The 17,471-nt window shown below is 41.1% G+C and overlaps 1 long non-coding RNA gene across 1 annotated transcript in view; it reads left to right on the top strand.

Annotated features, from left to right (window-relative positions):
* The window catches only part of LOC119517687, a 108,747-nt gene that overhangs the window by 81,493 nt on the left and 9,783 nt on the right, over window positions 1-17,471 (top strand). The window contains exons 2-3 of the long non-coding RNA XR_005213603.1: window positions 10,263-10,395; window positions 11,750-12,890. This is a non-coding gene — a long non-coding RNA (uncharacterized LOC119517687). The remainder of the gene's footprint in view (window positions 1-10,262; window positions 10,396-11,749; window positions 12,891-17,471) is intronic.

The following is a 17,471-nucleotide window of genomic DNA, read 5'->3' as shown; positions in this document are numbered from 1 at the left end:
TCAGTCCCAGCCCCTATTTAGTGCTGTGTAAACCTGAGCAAGTGGCTTAATCTTTCCAAGCTTGGATGTCCCCCCCCCCCCCCCGTGAAGTGGGGATGACAAGCCCACCATTTGGGTTGCAGGAGGATCATCTGTGATGGTAATGTGTGGACAGGCTCTGCGTGCACTCGAAAAGAAGGTCAGGCACAGTTTAAGTAGCCAGAGGTGAAAGGAAACAGTGGGGAAGTGGGTAAGAGAACATAGCTACAAGGTGAGAGAAAAAAGCAGAGAGGAGCTAGAGATCTTGTGATTCCTCCTGAAGACAGCAAGATAAATCAAAAAAAAAAAAAAAAAAACAGAAAGAAAGTTAAAAGATCTGGAACAAATAAGGGAAGAGTTACAACTGGATTTCAATTTGGGGCCTGATCAGTGGGGACTGGGAGGGGGCAGAAAGGGGCCAAAGGCAGCTGGGGGTGGTGGTGGAAACAAATCATGAAGAACACTCCATGACTACGAAGAGGATCTATGACTCTTTTTCTCCCTCTCTCTCTTGCACATGCATGCGTGCACTCATGCACAAATGCTCATATGGCGAGAAATTCTCCAGGAGTCACAGATCCATCTCTCTTCCTGAAATTTTTTCAACACCAAGTGAGACAAGGTATGGATGTGCTGAGCAGAGCTTGTGGGCAGCTAAAGCAGCATTTCTCAAACTTCAAAGTATACAGATATCACTGGAGAATTGTGTCAAAATGTGGATTCTGAGTCAGCAGTTCTGGGGTGGGATTGAGGATCTGTACACCTAACAAGCCCCCACACGAGGCTGCTGCTGGTCAGTGGATCACACTTTGGGTGGTAGAGGCCTAAAGAACTTCTAGATGAGATGGCATTACTCCAGAAACTCAAGGGAGCCTCTGTTTGTTCTGTTTTCTGGAGAACAAGATGAAGGAAGAGGATTCCCCACTTCTTCCCCTACCATAATCCTCTGTAATGTTTCGGTAGGTTGGGTGTACCAGGCCCCTCCACTTTTTACTAACTTATTAAGGTGGAAGAAATCCAGAAGTCGAGCCTGTCGTGAGCTTGAAGAGTTATCTTGGCTTCAGTGAGCAACAGTTTTTATACCTCCAGGGTTGCAATACTCCCACTGGGAAAGCTGCCATCCCTTCATGTTCTTCTCTTCTGGAGACCTAGGCAGGATGGTCAGGAGAAAGTTACTATCACTGTCTCTGCTATGGCGGAAGTGAATAAGTGTATTTTACTAAATGAAAGTCAAACTCCTTATCAAGTCCTTCAAGGCCCTGAATAATCTAGAATCTGCATCTGTTGCCTACCTCTTCTTGGTATGTCCCAGCCACATTAAACCCCCTTCTTTTCCACTAAGGCAGTGGTTCTCAATTCTTGGCTGTACTTTAGGATCACCTGGGGAGCTTTTAAAATATGCCAGTACCTAGGCCAAGCCCCAGACAGTGAGATCACAATCTCCTGGGAATGGAAACCAAGCATCAGTAAATTGTAAAGCTCCCCAGGAGATTCCAGTGTGCAGCCAAGGTTGAGAATCGTTGCTCAAAAGTTCAAGAGTTTGCTCCTCCCAACACCGTCTCTCCTCTTCCCTGCCCTGAGTCCATTGCCTGCCAGTTTCTTCTCATCTGTCAGATTTTGACCCAGATAAATCCTCTTCAATGAAATCCTCCATGAACATCTTATGTAAACTTATCACCTGCTTTATTTCTTTCCCGGTACTTGCAGCAATGTATGATTTTCTTACTTATGTGTTTGTTTATTCTCACTAAAATGTTAGTGTCATGCAGCCAAGACCCATGTCTTTTCTTAGTTGTCACTATACCCCAAATCCAGCACAGTTTTTGACCAAGAATAGGGGCTTAGCAAACAGTTGATGAATGAATGAAAGATCATGTATACTTTATAGAGGAGTTTAGTGTAAGATGCTCAGAGGTTGTACTTAGTTTAACCTATCTTTTCTCTACAATTACACTATGTGAGGATGTCCCAAATGTGTGAACCTTCAGAAAGAGGGTGCCCCACCTAATTGTATCCCTCTTCTTATCTTCCATTATCCCCACTTAATCTGAGGCTCTTCTCTAAGCCTCCCCCTTCATGCCCCAACCATGTACTCCTGGGAAACCACATCCCTCCAAATAGGAGGAAAACGTTTCTGTCTCTCAGCGCCTCCACCTTCTTGTTGCTTGCACACTTTGGAACCCAGTCATGCACCACAGTCAACCAATGGTTACCATCTGCCGAATCTGCTAGCTCCAAATGTGGAGAAATGGGACCTGTTCCAAAGAGAAGGGAAGGTTGTGGTTTCTCCCATTCTGAGTCAATCTCCACACCAACAGTAGGTTTTCTCCCTAATTGTCTGAAAAGTGCATACCCTCACCAAAACCAACATTCATTTCTCCCAGAAGCAGTGCAATCTAGCTTTATATGAAAAAATCATATCTCTCTTGTTAACTAACTTTGCCCCTTCCCTTACTAAGCAGTAATCCTGTCATTACTATCCTAAGGAAAATTTGCATTCCACTGTCTGGTCTTATCTTACTTAAGCTTCCAGACCAGCTGTGAATCACTCCTTTTTAATATCCAGGAAAGGGACATCATATCCCCAAATATCTACCCTGTGGCTTCTGAGTTCATCCCAGTCCTTAAAGTTTTCATTTCCTCCATTTCCCAACATGAGAAACATAACATGTCCCTGTGAGACACACTCCCAGCAGAAATGACTGGGAGATGCAAAAAAAAATAAGCTTATCTTCAGATTATGATAGCCATAAAGTTCCTGACTGAGTGGTGGTCCACAGTAGATGCTCAATTTAAAAATAAGTAGTAGCTATTTTTACTACTACTACTGGTAGTGCTGCTGCTGCTACTTGTACTACTACTATCAGTCATGTCCTAGCACTTAGTAAAAGCCTTAGTATATATTAGTCATTTGATGAATGTTTGTTGGATAAATAAATGAATGAAGGATAAAGCTGGAATGTCTCTTAAAATTATGCCATAGTGCACCCATATTTCACAGATAGAAACACTAAGTCCCTGCTCAGATACCAGGGCATCTATCTAAATTATGCTTATGAACTCAAAGCCCTGGCATTTGGCTGGTAATTGCCCAGTATTATGCCTCCTCAGCCTTCTGAGGCTCAAGTTCTATTGCCTAGGAGGATATTTACACAAGACACCATAGCACACAGTCTTAAAAGGAGGACTTTGAAATTTATCTGCAGAAATCAAATTGTTGGTATGGATAACTAAATGCTGAATCAGGATTCAATATATCCCAAAAGGTCAACTCTCTCAAGGATGGACATCTCAAGATGTCATTATTTTTTGAGATTAAAGGTAAGGTACACTTGCATTCAAAATTCCAAGTGCACATTGTCAGGATGGGGAAGAGTCATCTGCTTGAGAACTAAATGAAAAAGAAATGGTGTTTACATTGGAATGAGTCCATGAGCAAAGATATTCTTTTCTGATTGAAAAAATAATATAAAATAAAATTCTGACAAATGCAGTGAGTTGGCCCAACTTGCCCTCAAAACATAGTTACCAGCTGCTTATTTTTATTCTGGCTTCAAAAGAGAAATGATGTGGAATGGATAGGTAAAAATACATAATTGCTACCATTAACAGAGTGTTTACTATGTACAGGTATTGTGCCAAACACATTACATTTACCCTCTCAATTGCGTTTACTCGTTTAGTCTGTTCAGAGAAGTTGAATTGCCTGAAGTAAGAAGACACTGACAGCTGGGTCTGAAACCCTGTTCTGCTTAACTGCAAAAGCGCATACAGCTTCCTCACGGTGCTGGACAACGTGTACTTCTATTTTACTGAGAAAAATTGTACATTCAGCTTGATTCTTCCCCTTTATTTACCAGTTTTTAGAAGTATTGGTTCCCTAGCATCCTCCAAATGTTATTAATCAGGTTTATTTTTACCATCATAAATTCATGGATTCAAATGAAGCCCATGTATTTACAAAAAAGTTCAGTAATAAATTCAAATCATTGACTTAGGAAGGTGGGGACCATTAAACCCCAGCTTATTGCATTACATGGCCCATTTCATTAAATGAGTCTTATCAAGCAGCAGTAGCAGGAAATAAAAACAGAAAAAAAAAAAAAAAACCTGTACTGCATTTTTTTCTTAAATGGCCCAAAAACTATGAGATCAAGAACTTTTTGACCTCTATAAGAGGTCTATTTTTGAACAAAACTGGAAAAAAAAAAATTACCTGTCCTATGAGTAGAATTTTTAACACTCAAGGCTAAGTTGAGATTTAAAAACTCCTAAAGATCAGTAAGAAAAAAATGTCTTATCTCTGCCAGGGATTTCATTTCTCGTCAATTCAATAAATATTTATTATTTTCTTACTCCACGTATTTGGGATGCATCAGTGAATAAAACAGACAAATATCCTTGTCCTTAGGAAGCTTACACTCCAGCAGCAGAATCAATAAAAAAATGAAAATAAGTAACTTATGTACTGTAATAGAATTTGACAGTACTACAGAAAATAAAAAGTGCTAGGCAGGGGGCAATATTTGAGCAAATATTTAAAGGAGGTAAGAGAGCAAACTGTGCTGATATCTGAGGAAAAATTATTTCAGGCAGAGGAAAACGCAAGTGCAAACAGCCATGGGGCAGGAAGACGGCTGGATGGAATGAACAATAACAAAGAAACCAATGTAGCTTGAGTAGAGCAAGTAAGTTGATGAGGAACAGAAAATGAGATCCAGCATGTGAGGGAAAAATCACACAGGGCCTTGAAAGACCAAGATGAACACTTAGGCTTTTATTCTTAGTGAATGGGGAGCCACTGGTGAGTTTCCAGCATAGAAATGACCATGATCTGACTTATGTCAACTCCTCAGTCAGGAGAGCAGTTAGGTGAAAATTCAGTGACTTGGAACATAGTATTGGCAGTGGGAGTTGTGAGAAGTGATCAGATTCTGGATAGATGCTGAAGGTGTAGCCAGCAGTATTTCCTGGTGGTTTTTACATGAGTTGTGAAAGAGAGAGGCCAGAGGTTATCTCCAAAGCCTTTGGCCTGAGATGCTGGAATAATGGATTGCATTAACTGAGATGAGGTTGAGCAGTTTAAAGGGGAATGTCAGGAAATGTTAAACTTGAGATTTCTACTTGACATCCAAGTGGAGAGAGTGAGTAAGCATTTGGGTATATGAATCAGAGCTCAGGAAGAAGATCTGGACATGCCTGGAGTCCAGTGCTCCCCTCTCCTTTTCTCCTGCCCTGATGCTCTAATTATTTATGTGCTGTTGATGCCAAAGTCTACAACTCTAGCTTAGACCGCTTGCCTGACTCTAGATTCATAGATTCCATGGTAGACTGACATCTACCAGGATGCCATCTGAAATAACATGGTCAGTGGAGAACTCTTGGTTTTTGTGCCAATCTAATTCTTTATTCACCTTCTCCACCTCACGAAATGACACTACCATCCCTCTAGGTGTCTCAAACCTAAAACTTCTTCAACTGTCTTCTCCTCCTACCCTTCACATACACTCCATCAACAATTTCATCTCATTCTACCTCCAAAAAAATACACCAAAATTGTCCAATTTTCTCTACTTCTACTGCATTCCCTTTGTCCAAACTGCCATCATCTCTTAACTAGAATACTGCAATAGCCTCCTGTGTTATCTATTACTTTTTCTCTATTGTCCAAGCACAGTCTATTCTCCATACAACCACCATGGTGCTTCTCTCGAAACATAAAACACATAATCCACACCTCCACCCCCATCCTCCCTCATGCGTAAAAACCTTACTGGCTCCCTGTCAAAGCAGCCAGTCTCCTTACCATGACCGGAACAGCCTTTTGCATAACCCAATCCCTGCCTACCTCATCAGCTTAGATACAAGTAACCCTCACCCCAGTATGATCCAGGCACTGCAGAGTTCTTTTTCTTCTTGGACACTCTGAGCTCCTTCCTGTCTTAAGACCTTTTCATATGCTGTTCCCTCACCCAAGAATATTCTGCCCACACATCTCTCCTTGATCTTCTCTCCTCTCATTACTCAGGACTTATCTCAACATTTAGCTAATACTTTTTCCAAGTATTAGAACCAATGCTAACCTGCTCCTACCGGTGATCTATCACATCACGTCCTTCATAGAACGTGCTATCTGGAATCAATTTATTAAATATTTAACCAGTTTGTGTATTATCAGTCCTTCCCCACATGAATGAAAATTCCATGAGAGCTGTCTTGTTCAGCACTGTACTCTTAGTTCTTAAACAGTGCTTGGCACACATTAAGTACCGTATAAATAAAGATGTATTGAATTAATGAAATTTTCTTTAAATGGTAATATATTGGGCACATAGATAAAAAATTAAAGACTTATCCAAATCAGACAGTTGTTAAATAACGAGATCTTTTGGGAAGTGGAAGTTCAAGTGACAGTATCATATCCTATATTCCCTCCATTTCTTCCACTAAAGAAAATCTAGACAACATCTCCATGACAGTCAAATCACCCACTGGGTAGTTGCTAACCATTCTACAGGCCACTGCCAGGGAAGGTCTATGCACAAATTTTGCCCTAACCAGCCTCTCTAAATTTGTGTTAAAAACACAATCTTTAAAAGTGACCGCAAATATCGCTAGAACAGGCAGAGCGGCATCCTAACAAATTTTTAATTAAACTTTTTGTTTTTGGATAATTGTAGATTCACATACAGATATAAAAATTAATACAGACATATCCCATGTACCCTTTATCCGGTTTTCCCCAATGTTAACATCTTACAAAACGTTATCACAATATCACAACCAGGATGTTGATAATTGATACAACCTATGTCCCCTAAACCCTTTTAAATAAGGACTTGTTCTTTAACCATCCTTCCCCCCACTGCAGACCTCCTCCCCCAGCCTTATGTCTCTGCCCCTTTGCCACATGTCTCATCCTTGTTATAACCTATAAGGCTCTGAGCATGCAAGTCATTGTGACCAAGGTGTCATCCCTTTCAAGAATAGTGGCACATTTGAGCCCTCTATCATGGGACTTGCCCTTATGAATCTCATTACTGCAAAGGAGAGACTAAAATTGCATGTAATTGTGCCTAAGAGTCTCCCCCTGAGTGCCTCTTTGTTGCTCAGATGTGGCCCTCTCTCTCTCTAACTGAGCCACCTCGACAGGTGAACTTGCTGCCCTCCCCCCTACGTGGGACCCGACTCCCAGGGGTGTAAATCTCCCTGGCAACGTGGGATATGACTCCCAGGGATGAATGTGGACCCGGCATCGTGGGACTGAGAATATCTTCTTGACCAAAAGGGGGATGCAAAATGAGACAAAATAGTTTCAGTGGCTGAGAGATTTCAAATGGAGTCGAGAGGTCACTCTGGTGGACATTCTTATGCACTATATAGATAACACCTCTTAGGCTTTAATGTATTGGAATAGCTAGAAGTAAATACCTGAAACTACCAAACTCCAACCCAGCAGTCTGGACTCCTGAAGACAATTATATAATAATGTAGATTACAAGGGGTGACAGTGTGATTGTGAAGATCGTGTGGATCACATCCCCTTTATCTAGTGTATGGATGAGTGGAAAAATGGGGATAAAAACTAAATGACAAATAAGGTGGGATGGTTTGGGTGTTCTATTTTTACTTTTATTTTTTATTCTTATTCTGATTCTTTCTGATGTAAGGAAAATGTTCAGAAATAGATTGTGGTGATGAATGCATAACTATATGATCATACTGTGAACAGTTGATTGCATACCATGGATGATTGTATGATATGTGAATATATTTCAATAAAACTGAATTAAAAAAGAAAAAAAAAAGAATAGTGGCACGTTAAGAGAGATTACAGAAAGCAAAATACAAATAAATATATGAAAAGATGCACAAATCCATTACTACCCAGAGAAATGAATAACAAAAGAACAGCAAGATACCTCTTTCTGTGAGTCAAATTAACAAAATTAAGCCAAAACCAAGAATATCCAGTGCTCCTGTGTGCAGAGGGAAACAGGCATTCCCTTATTTTCCTGATGGAAACCTTAATTGATCTTTGGGAATTAATCTGGCAAGAACCTTTTAAACGAAAATGCATATACCCAGTGAAATAGTAATCTCAATGTAGCATAATGTATTTTGCAGAAATAAAAGTAACAGTACAGAAACATGAGCATGCTTATTGTGGCAATGTTTAAAGCAGCAAGTATACACCCACAAGCACCACGAACATACGCTGATCATGAATTAGGAGGAAAATGGTTGAATTCATTTTGTAAATCCAAACTATGAAATACTATGTAGCTATTTAAAAAGATGAATTGATCTAATCATACATCTGTGGAAATTTCTGGTGTGATAAGTGAAAAAAAAATCTAAGTTGTAGTGAAGTTGTAGGGTAGTATATATAATATGACCCATGTTAGCAAAAAAATCTACAACATATGAATTTGTACAAGTTTTATGAGCATGGAGAAAAGCTGTAGCAAGATAGGTACCAGATAGCTAGCCTTGCGTGTCAGGGCTAGTGGTTGGGAGGAGTGAAGGAGAAAGTATTGACTTCTTCTTTAAGTGTCTTGGTACAACAAGCATGAAATCTTTTTGAGATTTAAAAGAGTCTAATAAGTAGTACAGAAGGGGAAGAAAAGAGCAGAAGATCAAAGATAGTCTTCAACCCCAGAGGAATGAATCGACGATGGTGGAAGTTCAGTCTCCAGCAGGAGTCTCTGTACATGGGGAGGGGTCAGGAGAGGATCCCCTTTAGTCTGGGGTCTGGGAAATTATCTTTGCCTCCCCAAAACCTGCTGCGTGGGCCAGAGCAGAACAGCAAGACCAACCACAAGTTGACTGGAATTGATGGGGTAGGAGTGTCCCACCAGCCCCCTGAGAGGAAAGAGAGGTAAGTAACTCATTAAATGGATGTGTTCTAGTTTGCTAATGCTGCCAGAATGCAAAATACCAGAAATGGATTGGCTTTTATAAAGGGGGTTTATTTGGTTACAAAGTTGCAGTCTTAAGGCCATAAAATGTCCAAGGTAAGGCATCAACAATCGGGTACCTTCACTGGAGAAAAGCCATTGGCATCTGGAAAACCTCTGGAAGCTGGGAAGGCACATGGCTGGCATCTGCTTGTTCCCAGGTTGCATTTCAAAATGGTGTTCTCCAAAATGTCAGCATCAGCTTTCAACAGCCCTGTTCAAAATGTCTGTCTCAGCTGTGGCAATGAGCTCCTTCTGTCTGAGCTCTTATAGGGCTCAGGTAAACTAATCAAGACCCACAGTGAATGGGTGGGGCACACCTCCACGGAAATAATCCAATCAAAGTTATTACCCACAGTTGGGTGGGTCACATCTTCATGGAAACAACCTAATCCAAAGATTCCAACCTAATCGATACTAATACGTCTGCCCTCACAAGATTTCATTAAAGAACATGGCTTTTGGCTGGACATAATACATCCAAACCAGCACAGGATGATAATTGATTTTCATCAGAAGCAGATACCTTTCTTGCAGGCGCCAACAGCACAGGCGTCAGGTTGTCTTGGAAAGAAATGCCAGCACTGCCATTGCACTGAGCAATTTGAGGCTCAGCTGCTGGCTTGGACCAAGAGGGAAGCATCAGGCCTCAAGCTTCTTTCCCCCAGTCCCCAAAACAAAAACCAGCGGGCTGCACACAGTTGACCAAAGCCACCACCTCAAGGACAGATTACATATTTTGGAAATCTCAGCTCGGATTGTTGCAGTTAGAATCACATGTGGGAACTGAAGGAGAATAACAGAAAACTCCCGCTGGCCCTTTGGGTGACAAGACCCCTGGGTGAGGCAGCTTAAAAGTCACCGCTGTGCAGGTCTGGAAGCCTGTAATAATGGTGTCCCCTCATAAAAACCACCACCCAGGGTTTTGAGAAGCTGAGACACAAGCCCAGAAGGCCTGCCTGCAGAGGGGATTAAATCGGACATACTTCACACTGTGTGTCCCCAAAAAACTGTGCTTACCACAGATTCTCCAAAATCAAATGGCACTCTCCATGGGCACAGGAGTTTTCTTGCCACCCCCATTGCTCTGGTGGCAATGTTGTCTTCCAATCAGGAGTCGTTTAACCTCTATATAATGGAAATAGTAATGATCTATCCCTATCTGTATTACACCTCACAGGATTGGATGGGAATAAAAGGAGTCACAGCGCTTAGAACTGTGTCTAGCATTTAAGTGCTCTAAAAATTCTTGTTCTCTTACAAAGGGTTTTTTTTTTTTTTAAGTGAGAACTGCAGCCACTATGTCTGTGATAAAACCAGACCAGCAACATTTAATAATCATTGATGGCTTGGACTGTGCCAGGCACTCTGCTATGCATGTACAGATGTTACCTCTGAATCCCCACATGACTGTCAGGTAAGGATTATCATCATCTTCATTTGTTTCTAAGCATTAGAGAATTTAAGTATCTGACCTAAAGTTGCACAGCCAGTAAGGGGCAAAGCTGAGATTCACACACACATCTGGTCAACCCCTGATTCTCAGCTCTTAACCACCATGGGCACTGCTGGAGCAGGTGAGCTAGAGCCTACATAGAGCAGCTCTCACACCTGGCTTCACCAGGGTACTACTCGAAAGCAGATTTCTCCACCCAATCCCACCCCTATTGAATCAGAACCTTGAGAGTGGACCCAGAAATATATATTTCTAACAATCTCCCTCCACAAGTACTTCCTGTGTAGGCAGCCCAGTGCTTGAATTTACAGGCTATTCCAAAGCACAGCTGTGTTTTCTCTTTATCCCACTGGGAAACTCTCTGATGAAATGGGAGCTCTTAGCTCCTTTCATTTGGCATTGACTTTTCTAAGCTCTGTAACAAAAACTTTCTTAAATTCTATGACTTATTTTTAATTAAATTCTTTTAGCTGCAGACTTTCCAGATTCTAGAAAAGTTTTCTATCCTCCTGCACTTCCCATTTCAGTATTCTGCTGCAACAGAAGCCTCAGACTGCCTCATCTATTAAATGACCCACAGTTATGAACAATGGAAAGATAAATCTGTTTCATTCAGTGGAAACATTTACCCGATGAGTCTGAGTCATCAAAGCCTCAGAATTTTGACACATTCATTAATTTTGTTCAACTGTATTTGTTAATCATAAAAACCAGGAACTATACAAGTTCTGAAGGCTTTGCCTTTTACATGAAGATGCATTTATTGGAAAGGAGTACTGAAATGAGCATTTCCTTCCACACTGGGATTTTTGAAGTAATTACACCAGGCAAAGTAAAAGAAGAGCTCAGATATATATTGTTCCATTAACACTGACACATGAAAGTCACTCCCCAGGGTTAAGTGGGAAGCAGAAGAGCAGATGTGGGTTCTGACCTTTCAAGTCCTTACTCTGGGAGGGGAGAGAAGCAGAGATGCTTACAACACTGGTGGGTGGCAAATGTGTCAGGAAAAGAGCATTGACTACTTTTGCCCTTCTAGAATCCATTTTCTCTCCAATGGGTAAGAGCACCTGAGTTTTACTTCCCACACCATCCACAACCCACCATGACTCCAGGTGACAGGGGAGTGGTTGTCCCCACTATACAGGTGCAGGTGGGTGGGACCTGACGTAGATTTGGCCAATTGGCATATTCCATTCCTCTGGTCACAATAATTTGTTCAAGAGTGAACATATGACTCAAATTGGACCCATGAGATTCAATCCTGTGGTCTTTCTGGAATAATATAGAAATAGAAGCTTTTCTTCTCCTGCAGTTGCTGAGCTTGGGGAGATACGAACCTGAAGCCACCAAGTCCACCCACAAGAAGAGCTCTCTTGAAAGTGAAGGCAACAAAATACAAAAGGCAGAGGACAAATGGTATTATTTCAATTCCTAGATACCACTGTACCTGAAGAATAACAATTCTGAGTGTGAAGAATTTTTTGCTTCAGTGACTTGGAGATCGGTTTTTGCCACATATAGCTGAGAATTTAATACGGTGAGATATGGTTAAAGTGGTATTCAGAGCAGCTGAAAAGCAGTAGCTCCTGAGCAGGGGCAGGATGGGGCTGAAGATGGGTCTGTGGAGATGAGGGACAATAACATTGTCACCACCGTGTACACCCTTCAGTCGTAACTCCTCCACCAACAAGCCCCCTCTAACAGCCACACACCTGAATCATTTTACCTCAGGGAGGGCATGTCTTCCAGGAAAGTGTTTTGATAGTGGGAATAGGCTAAATCAAATCTCAAAGACTTGTCTACAACTTGATCTAGGAAGATGCAGAATCACCCATGTTTTTATTTCTCTAAATTGCTTGTTTTGAGGGCCCCACATTGGGAGTGCAGCAGCACCCCAGACTTATGAGGAATCTTTTATTCCATAGCCTTTTCTATACCCTTATTAATATCGCTGCTACTGAAGACATGCTCTAAGGCTCTCCAGTGCCATCTATACTCTGGAGTAACTCTGAACTGTGGAGTTCTTTGCTCTGTGTGTCTACAAGCATGTGCATTTCCCAGTTTAGTTTACTGTCATTTCATCCAAGCATAAATTTCCCATCAACTCACATGAAAGAATTTAGCAGAAGCTGGAACACAATAAATGAGAATTGGGCAGCAAGGCTGATAAAAATCCAATCCTGATTTTACTAAGAAATAAAACATACATGTCATTCAGAGTCGGTTCATCAAAATCAGATCCTGGGCTTACTAAGCAATAAAATGAATGTGTCAAGCTGATCAACGTGGGATCCTGAAAACTGGTTGCTGGCAAGGTTTTTCAGACTCCACAGGAAAAGGAATGATCCAAATAGGAGTTTGGAGTCTTAAGCATTCTATTCTTCTCCTGGGAAGGAAGCCAATCTTGTCTCAAAAAAGAAAGCCTGCTGAATTATGCCCACGTTCCTTTGCAGGTAATATCCTCAGAGTGGTTTCCTACAATGCCTATTTTTTCCCCTTAGTTTAATGTTCCTAATTATCTTGTTTAAATTATTTGTTTATTGGCTGTTCCTCTCCTAAAATGAGAGGTCTAAGGATGCAGGAAAATTGCCTATCTGGTTCATCTCTATATCCCGAGTACCTAAATTGGGGTATGACATTTGGATCCAGGACAAAGTAGGTTCAATGACTGAATAAATGAATGAATGAATGATATCATGGAAAGAGCATTGAGCTTGGAGTTACACTTAAGTCCAGTTTGCCTCTGACATCCAATCCCCAAGGAACTTTGGGCAAATAATTTCATATATCTGAGACAATTTCATTGTCCATAAAATGAAAGGATTAGATCATATTGTGATGTCAGAGCATGTCTCATTTTATTACCATTTTAACTATTTTCATCAAGCAAAATTCAATGCAGAATTTTCATTTTTTAGCATATTTGTGCTGAAGTTGAAGTCTGGGAATAAGGTGAAAATAGTCTACCCTGATCTCTTAGATCCTTCTGTAAACTCTATAGAACCCCAGAATCTAATTTGTAAAGAATCACAAGATGCGAATATCATAAAATAATGGGGCATTCTGCTTGTTTAATGGTTCTATGATGCTCAAAGTGATACAAAATGAATTACTTTGGGATAAGATGGGATGCATGGAGCAGCATTAAGTGAGGGACACACCAGGGTTTTGTCTTAGGTCTGTCTGATTCAAAATCCCATGTGCTCTCCATCCATCCATCTAATCCATCCATCCACTCATCCATCCATGTATTAATCCATTAAACAAATATTTATTGAGAAACTATTTAGTCCCAGATACTGGGAATACAGTGCTAAACAAGCAAAATAAAGTTTTTGCCTTCATCAAGCTCCTGTTTTAGTGGTGAAGTCAAATAGTAAATGAATAAACATGTTTGAATATAATGTCAGCTATTATGAAGTGCTTTGAAGAAAAATAAATCAGAATAAGGGGGCTAAGGAATAATTGGAGTTCTGTTTAGAGGTCTGGGATGGGTTCTCAGAAGAGATGATATCTGAGCAGAGAACTGAAAGAACTGGGAGTATATCCTGTGAATATCAATTGGGAGGCAAAGCATTCCCAGATGGAGAAAACTGCAAAAGACACCAGTATGCCTCTTCAGAGAATTGGGATCAATATCTTAATGATGCTGAGAGCTCATCTGCAGAAAAAAGGTTTAAGAACTCTTACCTCACAAGGTTTTCATGAGGATTAAATGAGATAATCACTGTGTATGCTACATAAAAGATGCTTAAAGAATATTTGCTGAAAGGAAGGAGATGGGCTTGACTCAGGATTTTCCAGGTTCTTTAATGAACAAAGAGTTGCTAAGCATCTATTATGCAGCAGTCCCCTTGCTCAGCCTTCCACATCATTCTCTAATTTAACCATCACAATTAGCCCACATAAGCCCTACTATTGTCAGATGGCAAATGAGGAAACTGAGGCCAGAAAAAAGTTAAGTAACCAGGCCGAGGTCCCAGGGCTAGAAAGGAAGAGGTAGGCTTTGACCTGAGTACCCTGACACTAAAGCTCACGGGGTTAACCACTGAGAAATCCTGCCTCCCCTAGTCACTCGTCCCAGAACCCCTGCTGTGAGGCACTTTTCACATGGGAAGTGCAAAGTGGGGGAGCCCAGAAGAGATGCAGAAAAGTGTTGCTGCAAGCTGGCAGATACCCTACAATCCTGCAAAACCAGTCATCACCATAGCAGCCACATACATTCCCTCTCATCAAAACCCCCCAGGATTTCAAACCTTAGCTAAGAGGCCATTTCTTCTGGAAGGTTTTCCTTGACCACTCCCCATCCCACTTCCCCCAATATTCACACATACATACTTCCCAACTGGAATAGGTAACCCCTCTCTGTGCTTTCACACTCCCTTATTGCATAGATCTTAGTTTTTGTGATGGTTTGGAGCTATGTACCCCAGAAAAAACATGTTCATAAACTTAATCCATTCTTGTGGGTGTGAGCCCATTGTAAGTAGGACCTTTTGAAGAGGTTATTTCAACTAAGGTGTGGCCCAACTTAATCATAATGAGTCTTAATCCTGTTACTGGAGTCCTTTACAAGCAGAATGAAATTCAGACAGATAGAGAGAAAGCCACAGGAACCAAGAAGCTGAAGGCCAACAGAATCTGGAAGAGAAGGGAGAGACCAGAAGAGCCTGCCATGTGCATTGCCCTGTGACACAGGCGCCCAGGACCAAAAATCACCAGGATCCAGCCCCAGAACACCTGTCTTTGGGAAGAAAGCATCACCTTGATGATGCCTTGATTTAGATGTTTTCTTAACCTCAAACCCATGAGCCAATAAATCCCCATTTTTTAAGCCAACTCATTGCATGATATTTGCTTTGGCAGCCAGGAAACTAAAACAGTTTTTATTACAGTGTACTTTGGATTGTTAGTTTACTGGCCTGATGGACTAGCCTGAAGTCAATGAAGCTTATTAGCTAAGTGTGTCAAGTCAGGCAGAAGTGGGTTAAAATCCCAGTTCTACCATTATGAGCTGTGTAATCTGTAGCAAGAAATTTACCTCTTTTCTGACCACATTTTTTAAATCTATAAAGTAGGGATAAAAATAGTAGAAACCTAATAGATTTATTATGAGTATTAAATGGATTAATGCTTATAAAGCACTATGCATAGTTCCTGCTACATAATTAGCATTTGGTAATGACTGCTTTTATTATGATTAATATTTCCAAATGTTCAGAGAGCCTGCTTAGCTTATTTATTAATTGTATTCCAGCACCTGGCACAGTGCCTGTCCTATAGTGTGCACCCAATTATTATTTATTGAGTGACTGAATGAGTAAATGAAATGCAAAGGCAAGGATGGAATAAAGAAAGAGGGGTAACTCATGGGCTACACACTGAGAAGGGTAGTTTAGACATATCATTTCCTACAATTCTCACTACAGTACCATGAGATAAATATTATTGCCTTCCATATTTATAAATAGAGGTGAAGTGACTTGTCCAGGTCACACAGATAAATAACAAGGCTTAATTTTCAACAAGCAGAGAAGGATGTCCAAAGTTCTTGGTCTGAACTCCAGCCCATTAAAATCCCATCACAGAGCCACAGAGCAGTAGACTTGAAACACGGGCTCTCCAGTCTAGAGGTTGGAAACTGATGGCCTGTGGATTGAAATTTGGCCAGTAGTTGAGATTATTTGGTGTGCTCAGTTTTTCAAAAATATTAGGCCAGCATTTAAAAAGGTGGGGATTTCTCGTAATACCTGAATTATTGTCTTCTTTTGAAAAACCAGAGGTTCTCCAAATTCTGGGCCAGCATTCCTATATGGAAACAGTCAGCTAGAGTAGACACAGGGTTGGCCACATTCTCCAGTTTTCTGCAGCCTCCCACTCCCGCCTCACTCATACAATATTTGCTTTTGCACAAGTAGCCTACTTGTTTTGTCTCATGTTATATTTATCCCATGCCAGCATCTGAGTTGGTGTGGTGGTTTGAAGCTGTATATACTCCAGAAAAACATGTCTTAAGTTTGATCCATTCCTGTGGTTGTAAACCCATTGCAGGTAGGACATTTTTTTTATTATTAAATTCAGTTTTATTGAAATACATTCACACACCATACAATCATCCATGGTATACAATCCACTGTCCACAGTATGATCACATAGTTATGCATTCATCACCACAATCTATCTCTGAACATTTTCCTTACATCAGAAAGAACCAGAACAAGAATAAAAAATAAAAGTGAAAAAAGAACACCCAAATCATCCCCCCATCCCACCCCATTTGTCCTTTAGTTTTTATCCCCATTTTTCTACTCATCCACACACTCGATAAAGGGGGTGTGAACCACAAGGTCTTCACAATCACACTGTCACCCCTTGTAATCTACATCATTACATAATTGTCTGCAGGAGTCCAGACTCCTGGGTTGGAGTTTGGTAGTTTCAGGTATTTACTTCTAGCTATTCCAATACATTAAAACCTAAGAGGTGTTATCTATATAGTGCATAAGAATGTCCACCAGAGTGACCTCTAGACTCCATTTGAAATCTCTCAGCCACTGAAACTGTTTCATCTCATTTTGCATCCCCCTTTTGGTCAAGAAGATACTCTCAGTCCCACAATGCCAGGTTCACATTCATCCCCGGGAGTCATATTCTGCATTGCCAGGGAGATTTACACCCCTGGGAGTCGGGTCCCACGTAGGGGGGAGGGCAGCGAGTTCACCTGTTGAGATGGCTCAGTTAGAGAGAGAGAGGGCCACATCTGAGCAACAAAGAGGTACTCAGGGGGAGACTCTTAGGCACAACTATATGCAAGTTTAGCCTCTCCTTTGCAGTAACGAGCTTCATAAGGGCAAGTCCCATGATCGAGGGCTCAGCACATCAAACCGCCAGTCCCAATGTTTGTGACAACATCAACACCAGTCCAGGTGAGGATGTCCAACACATCCGCACCTTCCCCCAGATCCTCGGAGCTGGGGAGGGGGAGGCTGTAAATATAGTTTTTATTATCTGCCCAAATTACTCTGGGATGCGTC

The sequence above is a fragment of the Choloepus didactylus genome, chromosome 21 (assembly GCF_015220235.1).
Source record: "Choloepus didactylus isolate mChoDid1 chromosome 21, mChoDid1.pri, whole genome shotgun sequence".
Lineage (NCBI taxonomy): Eukaryota > Metazoa > Chordata > Mammalia > Pilosa > Megalonychidae > Choloepus > Choloepus didactylus.
The sequence above is the reverse complement of the archived record's forward strand: the minus strand, read 5'-3'. Positions and strand labels throughout refer to the sequence as shown.